At 42.2% G+C, this 8,672-nt stretch overlaps 1 long non-coding RNA gene across 1 annotated transcript in view; it reads left to right on the top strand.

Moving 5' to 3' along the window:
- The first annotated feature begins 1,797 nt into the window (after positions 1-1,797).
- The window catches only part of LOC122126986, a 21,008-nt gene continuing 14,133 nt past the window's right edge, over positions 1,798-8,672 (top strand). Inside the window, exons 1-2 of the long non-coding RNA XR_006151055.1 lie at positions 1,798-1,808; positions 6,208-6,212. This is a non-coding gene — a long non-coding RNA (uncharacterized LOC122126986). The remainder of the gene's footprint in view (positions 1,809-6,207; positions 6,213-8,672) is intronic.

The following is an 8,672-nucleotide window of genomic DNA, read 5'->3' as shown; positions in this document are numbered from 1 at the left end:
CCCAGGGCTCCGGTTGCGATTGGCCTCACATGAATTCCTGCAGGGTCGGCGACCCGGGACAAGGCAGTGGTCCAGGGACTGGGTGGGGGTGGTACGGGCGTGGCCTGGGATCCCCAGCGCCTCCCTAGCAGCAGTAGCCACGCCCTCTCGCTCCGAGGCCATGGGCGCGCTGGGTGGGGAACCTGAACAAACTTCCCCCAAGTAACTTTGTTGGGGAGCAGCGGACGATGTGTGCGGTTGGGATGGGGGAAGGAGCGGGTGTGGGCTCTAGGGAAGAAAGCCCTGCAGACCCTGGTTGCTATCTTCCCACCCACACCCCCGACCCCGGACTCTGATGAATGGATGATGGGCGATTGCTAGGATCGGTTTCCTTCTGGTGCTGCTGGCTGCTTTCTTCCCAAGTTGGGAATCCTGGCGTTTGTGACTCCTTTTCTCTTACAATCCACGTCAAAGTTTTGGTGTTTTGGGTGAGAAATACGTTTGTTCCCTGGGGAACAAAAGGCTCCTGTTGGCGCGGTCTTTCTTTTTAATTAAGCTCAAAGAAGGTGTTGTCAGGACTTGCTGGCTGTTTCTGTGTACCCAGCAGCCTATTGTCTTAGTTTTGCTTCGTGCAAACTAGCTCTTTCTTAGTTTTAAAATGGACCAGAGAAGTAATATTGCATTTTCTTTTAAACATATCCTACACCAACTCGCCTCACTGCTGAAGTTCAGTAATTCGCAAACTTGGCTGCATGGGAGTTTTAGCACTTATTTTGGCCAAATCACACCCCAGACCATGAAGACACTATATCTATATCTCTACATAAGATATAATATTCATAATATATTTAGGTCCTCAAGTACTTCCGTGGTGCTGCACAGTTTGGAGATGGCTAATTTAATATGTAAAGCTAAAGCCAGGACTTTAATTTCACAAAATAAAAGCTTTTTGTTGCTAGTAATGGGATGGAACGAGTTCTTTTCTCTGAGACAAGGGCTTAAAAAGGGTGGTTTGTTTCACAATGGGGAGGGAGGCTGGGGTCTCTGATGGTTTAAACTTTAGCTAAAAAGTTTGACTGGCTCCAAGGACACGGTGTTTTGAATTTCTGTTACTAGCCTGCCTTCTTTGACTCCTTGATAAAAACCAAACGATTTCCTTTTAACCCTCCATCAACTCCTCCCTTAACCTTCCCAGCTTCTCTGTTAGTTTCACCCCAGACAAGGGGATAATCTTCTGATGTCAGGTACTGAATCTGAAGGGTTAAGAGTTTTCCATAGCAACGTGTCCTTACCAGGGGAAGTGGGCAGACCCTCTTACCATTAGGTTCCCAAATGAGATTCCTTCCTTTTCTGAAGATTTTCATTCATCCTTGTTCAGTTCTTGGCATAGGCACAGGTAAGGGAGACCTCATCCAGTTCAGGGTTTTCTTCCAAGATAATTGAAGAATTCTTTCATGATGCTGTTGTTTGGGCATGATTCTGCATGCAAGGACATTTTCCTTCCTGGACTATTCCCTTGTACTTCCTTTGTACTCAGGAGACTTGTGTGACAAAGTTCCAAAATGAAGTGGAAACAGTTTTCTTCTAAAATGTTTCTTGTCACTCACCGAAGCCTAAGAATTGTATGCAAGTTCTAAGACATTTTATATCTAAGCAATTAAAAAAAGTCAAATATCCACAGCACTACAAAAAACTTTTGATAATTTGTTCCCCCCCCAAAAAATCAACTTTTTAGCTTTATTCCTAGCAGATGTATTGCGCAGATTCTTTACACAAAAGTTAAAGCATTTGTAATGTTATCCTTTGAAATATCAAAAGAGAAACACTTTGTAAGCATTTGTTCAATTCTTTCCTCTTCCAAAACACAAATCCAGAATCAAAATTTCAAATTTCAAAAGCTTCTGAATAAATATGGTACACAAATACCTTACTTACATGATTCTGGCATTTTGTTAATGCCTTCAAGCTTTTCTGTGGAAATAATCACAATTAAGTTAATTTCAAGATGGTTTCAGAACTCCAGTTATTCTGAGAGTGCATTAGGAGTTGGAACATTAGGAGTTGGTTTGCTCTCACTTACCTCTTTTTTTTACTTACCTCTTGTTTTTATGTGCTAAGTCCAATTCCTGTTCACCAGCTTTGAAACAAATTTCCATGAGGATAATTTTTTACACTTCATTATGGGAAGGGAACATTGGTAGATGTATCCTCATAGCTTATAGTTCCAAGTATTTGTGCTCTGCTACTGAGATAGTAATCTCATCCTCTTTCCCTTTTCCATCACACATCGAAAAATTGCCTTGGAGTCTTCTCAGTGTAGTGCTTCTTTCAATCCAGTTTTGTAGCAACAGATTCTTTTATTTATTTTTATTTATTTATTGGTTAATATGTAATTCCGGAAAGGTACTTTAAAAAATTAAGCAACTGTTGTGTATGAGATTTTCTTAAAACAGTGTAGAGCTAAATGCATTTATCCTTGTTTTAGACAGCTTGGTAAATACTGAAAAATATTATATAAATAAAAATCACAGTCGTATCATCCAGAAATCAATAACTGCTAATTGGACAATACACTTCTGCTTTGTTAAAAAGAAAGCTTCACAACAAATCAAAGAAAGGTTGGACAAATGGGATTGTATAAGGTTGCAGAGCTTCTGCAGGGCAAATGACATAGCTAGCAAGATCAATAGAAAGCCCACGGACTGGGAGAAGATCTTTACTAGCCATACAACGGACAAGGGTCTCATATCTAAAATATACTTGGAACTCAAAAAATTAAACCACCCAACAACAAATCCTCAAAGAAACAACTGCCCAATAAGTAAGTGGGCGAAAGACTTAAAGAGAAGCTTCTCTGAAGAAGAAAGAAGGATGGCCAATAGACACATGAAGAAATGTTCAACATCCCTAGCCATAAAAGAAATGCAAATCAAAACAACATTGAGATATCACCTCACTCCAGTTAGAACGGCAAAAATCAAGAACTCTAACAACAACAGATGCTGGAGGGGATGTGGACAGAAAGGAACCTTACTTCATTGTTGGTGGGAATGTAAACTTGTTCAACCACTTTGGAAAGCAGTATGGAGGTTCGTTAGAAGACTTCACATAGAGCTCCCCTATGACCCAGCAATCCCACTTTTGGGCATTTACCCTAATGTTTACAAACAAGACCACACTAAAGCTACCAGCACAACTATGTTTATTGCAGCATTATTTACCATAGCTAAGATATGGAACCAACCCAGATGCCCCTCAGTAGATGAATGGATCAAGAAAATGTGGTATATATACACAATGGAATTCTATGCCTCCATCAGAAAGAATGACATTGCCCCATTTGTTAGGAAATGGAAAAACTTGGAAAAAATTATATTAAGTGAAGTAAGCCAGGCCCAAAGAAACGTAGGTCCCATGGTTTCCCTTATTTGTAATATCTAGTATATGTATGAGTCAAGCAGAAAAGGTCAGATAATGTGATGTCAGGAAAATGAACCCTTAGATGTGTATTTTAATGTTTTTTTTCTTTCATGCATGTGTTTCTAACACATTTATAAGATTATCCCTTTGTTGCTTTGTATGTCCCTCCTCCACAGTATAACCCCTGCTTTCACTATATTTGATGTCAGTATAACTTGTGGAGGAGATGGGGAAAAACCAGTTGTTTAAGGATACAGGTGGACCTGTTGCAACAATGAGAAGTACAAGTTGTCATGTCCAAAACGAGCTTTACAACGTTGGTGCGGGGGGGGGGGGGGGGGGGGGGGGGGAGGAGAAGGGTTGGGATTAGGGGGGGAGGGGGGAGGCTGGGAAGGGATGTGAAGGATAAACAAAGGAGGAGGCTGCAATGCTTGGTAAGAAATGTACGCATTATCCTGCCCATGTAACTGTAACTCCTCTGTACAGTATGTTCACAAATAAAATTAAATTAAATTAAAAAAAAAAAAAAGAAAGCTTCATAGAAAGACATTGTGCTTGGTTTTTGTTTTATGTTTTGTTTTCGTTTGATGGCACTGAGGTTTGAACAGAAGGCCTTTCCATTTGAGCCATGAACCTATTTCAAAACATACTTTGAAATAAAGTTGCTATATTGATTTTGTAACCAGTTTCAAATTCCTCCTTTTACTAAATTTGTAGTATGATTTTTTGTTTGTCTTTTGAAAGTAGATTTTTAATGTTGGATATGCACACTTTTATTTAGCTAGTTTCCTATTAATACAGTTTTGTGTACAAAATAAATCATTTTTATTGGTTGAGCAAGTGATATTGGGTTCTCTTGTTTCAAAGCCTATACTGGCCAAATCTTGTGTCTAAGTGACTTTAATTCTTTAATGCTTTAATCTTGCTTGGGATATCGGTAATGTCTTTGCATTATAAAGTTCTAGTGAGATAGAAGAAGGCTAACAAGGACTGGCAAAGACATGGGCTTAATTAATAAATATTCAAGGTGCCCTCGCCTGAAAGTATCTGTGATTTATTTTTCTCTTTTCTTTTTATTTATTTTTTTGTTGTAAAGATACTGTACAGAGGGGTTAAAGTTACCTGGGTGAGGTAATGAGTACATTTCCTATCTAGTACTGGGGAACCTCCGGGGAGGACGAGGACAGCCCGCCAGGGTTCTGGTAGCAATTGGCCACATGAGTGCCCACGGGGTTGGGGACCCTGGAGGTGGCTGTGGTCTAGGGACCAGGGGGCGCAGCCAGGGAGCTCCCTCACTCTGAGCCCCCTGGGGGCACCGGGTGGGGAACTTGAGCAAAGTTCCCCCAAGAAACTTTGTTGGGGCACCGCGGATGAATGATCCTAAAGACCCTAAAAGGGTGTGTACCCCAAAATGTTCACTTCCATCAATGTCACCACACCTTCACTCTATAGGGAACCCAGCTTGGTCCTCAGGGGGCCAGCTGGTGACAAGCCATGGGTGGGGGGACAGCCCCATGTGGCTCAGGGGACACATGGAAATCTAGGCCACGTTCCAGCGCACACCCTTCCTCCTTTCCTCTCTATGGAATGCAGGGAGATTAGAGGCCCTGAGACCAGGGTAGTTAAAGAAGGTGGAGGAGCTCGCCAAGGAGAACAACATCCTATTTTCCAGCACCCAAATTATCCCATTTCCAGGTGAGGCCCAGGGCTATTTCCTATAGAATACCAAAAAAAGCATGAAATGAAATCACTATCTAAGATCCTGACTCAGTATGTTCTTCGCCTACAGTTGCACTGTACTCGAGTGTGAGTGCATAAACTTGGTCATATTGAACATCTCCCTTGATTTTGTTGTGTTTTTTCCTTCCTTGCACTTTTTCACAGATGTATATCCCATGGAGTACTGAGCTTCCCTGGAGTGAGTAGACACAAACCTGGCCCAACCCATTTGGTACTTTAATTCTACTATATTTTTCTTTGGATAAGTTGAGTTCCATGGTTAACAGTCTCCCTTGAAGGAGACTGTCATAGAATCTGTTTTTTTGTTTTGATTTTTGTTGTTGTTGGTGGTGGTGGTGGTGGTCGTGGGGTTTGAACTCTGGGCCTGGGCACTGTCAACTTAAGGTTGGTGCTCGACCACTTGAGCCACGGCACCATTTTGGTTTTCTGGTGGTTCACTTGAGATAAGAGTCTCATAGATTTTCCTGCCTGGGTTGGCTTTGAACATGTGATCCTCAGATCTCAGCCTGCAGAGTAGGTAGGCTGACAGGCCTGAGCCATCAGGTGCCTGGCTTAGTCTATGTTTTTTTTTTTTTTTTGTGAGAATACCATACAGAGAAGTTACAATTACATGGGCAAGATAACGAGTACATTTCTTATCAAGCATTTTTGCCTCCTCTTTGTGTCCCCTTCCCATCCATTCCCATACTCCCCCCACCTCTCCCCACCCGATCCTTCCTCCCCTTCCACCAAAGTTGTAAAATTCTTTTTTTGACATAACGACTTGTACATCTCATTTTTGCAATGGGTCCACCTGTATCCCTAGTTAAACGATTTTTTTTTCTCTTACCCTCCACAAATTATACCAACATCAAGTGAAAGCAGGGTTTATACCGTGGAGGGACATACGCAGCAGCATAGAAATCATCTTATAAATATGTTAGAAACAATTGCGTGAAAGAAAAAAAATCATTTATCACAGAAATCTTCCCTGATGACTTTGGCCTCCACATAATTGCGAGAAGAAGGACACAATCAGTTATGTGTGATCTGAAGCATGGAAGATGATGAACGTCGGGGGACTCTCAGAGTTAGTGGAGGATGTCATCTTGGCGCACTCTCTTAGGCATAGGGCAGATCCTCAGAAATCATTTGGGCAGGGAAGATACATACGGAATTTCCAGTACAAATTACCCATCAGCCATTACCACCCAAAAATGCATCTTGGATAGAGGTTTGAGGAAACCATCTCCTTGTCCTAGGAAGACCAGGCCCCAGGCACAGATTTGGTCCTGTTAGAAATAAATTTGCCCTTTGACCATGCGGGCCTCATGTTCTCCTTCTGTAGGTGCTTGTGTTTTCCATGTGCGATCTGCACTATGAAGCCATTCACAGGGTCTCAGGTGCATTTGATTGCCCTCTGCTCCCTCCCAATAGGTGGTAGCATCTTCAAGAATGCATTCACATCCATCTTCCTCATTCAAATAGAATCAGCTCTAAGACAACAATCCATCCTAAACTTTGACACATCTTTTCCTCTTTCCTAGAAAGTCGTTATCTGGATTCAAGTTTTGTGTTCTTCCTTTTTTTGTGCTATTGTGACTTAACTCAGTGATCCAATAAACCAGTTCCTCAGAATCCAATTCTGACTGTGAAGACTCAAATCAATGTCCCCTGGCTCAGAATTAGTCACTCCAATTGAATCATGCAAAACTAAGTATATAAGAGAACTATAGTAATATTATTATTATTATTATTATTATTATTATTGAGAATAACTCCAGGCTCACTCACACTTCTGCTCCTAGCTACCCAGAAGGCTAAGATCTAAATATCATGGTTTGAAGTCAGCCTAGGGGCAGGAAAGTCCATGAGATTCTCATCTCCAATGAATCATCCCCACACCCAGAAGTAGTAGAGTGCTAGCCTTGAACACAAAACCTGAGGGAGGATGCGCAGGCCCTGGATACCAACTCAGGACCTGAAAACACACAGAGACAACTACAGAGTCCTTAAGTGTTTCAACATTAGGAAAGAAAATAATTTTGAAGACCATGACTGATGGCGTACCCCACATTTCCCAAGCTTTAGTCTCAGGTTGTGATACAGGAAGGCAAACTAAAGGTGCTGATATTTCTGCCCACAGAACCTCCCTAATCCCATACTTGTCTTTGTACAGAATGGAGGCTCACCAGAGTTCACCTGCCCAGTAATTACCAGTAGCTATTAGTCACCTGACTGAATCAGCTAAGGATTTCTAGGTCCTAGGATTACTTCCACTTCCTCTGAGGTTACTTTTCTCATGTCTCTTCCATATCTGGTTGTGTCCACATCTCTTCTTCCTCTTTCCCAGATATAGTCTGTCTCTTCCATTAGCTCCACCTCTCTGCATGGCTTACATCTGGTGCGCTAGTTGTTGGATTGCCCCCCAATAAACTCTCTCCTGCATGAACCAAGTGATGGTTTCCTTTCAGCAGAACTGAGCCCTGTCCTGTGTCAAGAATAAAGAATGCCAGCCTGGCACCAGTGGCTCACGCCTATCTTCCTAGCTATTCAGGAGGCTGATATCTGGAGGATCTCAAAGGTTCAAAGCCAGCCCAGTCAGGAATGTCCATGAGGTTCTGATCTCCAGTGAAACCACCAGAAAACCAGAAATGGTGCCATATATGTGGCTAGAGCTCTAGCCTTGAGCTGAAGAGCTCAGGCATAGTGCTCAGGACCAGAGTTCAAGCCCCATGACTGACAAAAACAAAAATATTCTCCTCTACTGCTGGTGACTATAGGAAGGATGGACATGGGTAAGTCCAGGAATGTAGAGGCTGGAGCTCTTGAATGACATAAAAAAGGCCTTAGGAACACCAGGAGCCTTGAACATACAACTCCACAGTGGGGAGACTTCATCTGTTTACCTCTAAACATCCCCCAACCCACAATTAACAGGACATAGCTCAGTATATATGCATAAGGAGTGTGCATACTTTAATATGAAATAATTGCTATTCCAGTCCCACCCTGGGCTGGAGATCGAGTTCACCAAAATTGTTAAACCTAATAAGTCATACACCCAATACTCCACTTCCGTAGGATCTGATGGGTTTGGAAATCTCATGGTGGTTATAGGAAAATTTAAAAATAAAATTTAAAAAGAGCCACCTGGCCTCACATTTCATGTGGAATCTACAGAAATGAAGGTATCCTTACAGTTTTGAAGGTTACCATTTTTTGTCCTAATGCTGAAACACTCAAGTACTCTGTCCTTGTTTCTTTGTGGGTTTTTCCAGTCCTGAGCTTGTACTCAGGGTCTGGGAATTCTCCCTAAGGCTCTGTGTTGAAGGCTCTAACCACTCTACTATGTAAACCACAGCACCACTCCTGGGTTTTGGGTGACTAATGGGTGATCACAGTCTCTTGGAGCTGAGTTCAAACCCTTCTATACTGAGTAGCTAGGATTAGTGGCAGATGTCTGGTTATATTCTGAATATTTTTTTTGTCAGCCATAGGGTTTGAACTCTAGGCATGTGTGCTGTCCATGAGCTCTTCAGCTCAAGGCTGGC

The sequence above is a fragment of the Dipodomys spectabilis genome, unplaced genomic scaffold (genome assembly GCF_019054845.1).
Source record: "Dipodomys spectabilis isolate Male_0828 unplaced genomic scaffold, ASM1905484v1 ptg000295l, whole genome shotgun sequence".
NCBI lineage: Eukaryota > Metazoa > Chordata > Mammalia > Rodentia > Heteromyidae > Dipodomys > Dipodomys spectabilis.
Note: the sequence above shows the minus strand (reverse complement) of the source record. Positions and strands in the feature narration are given on the sequence as shown.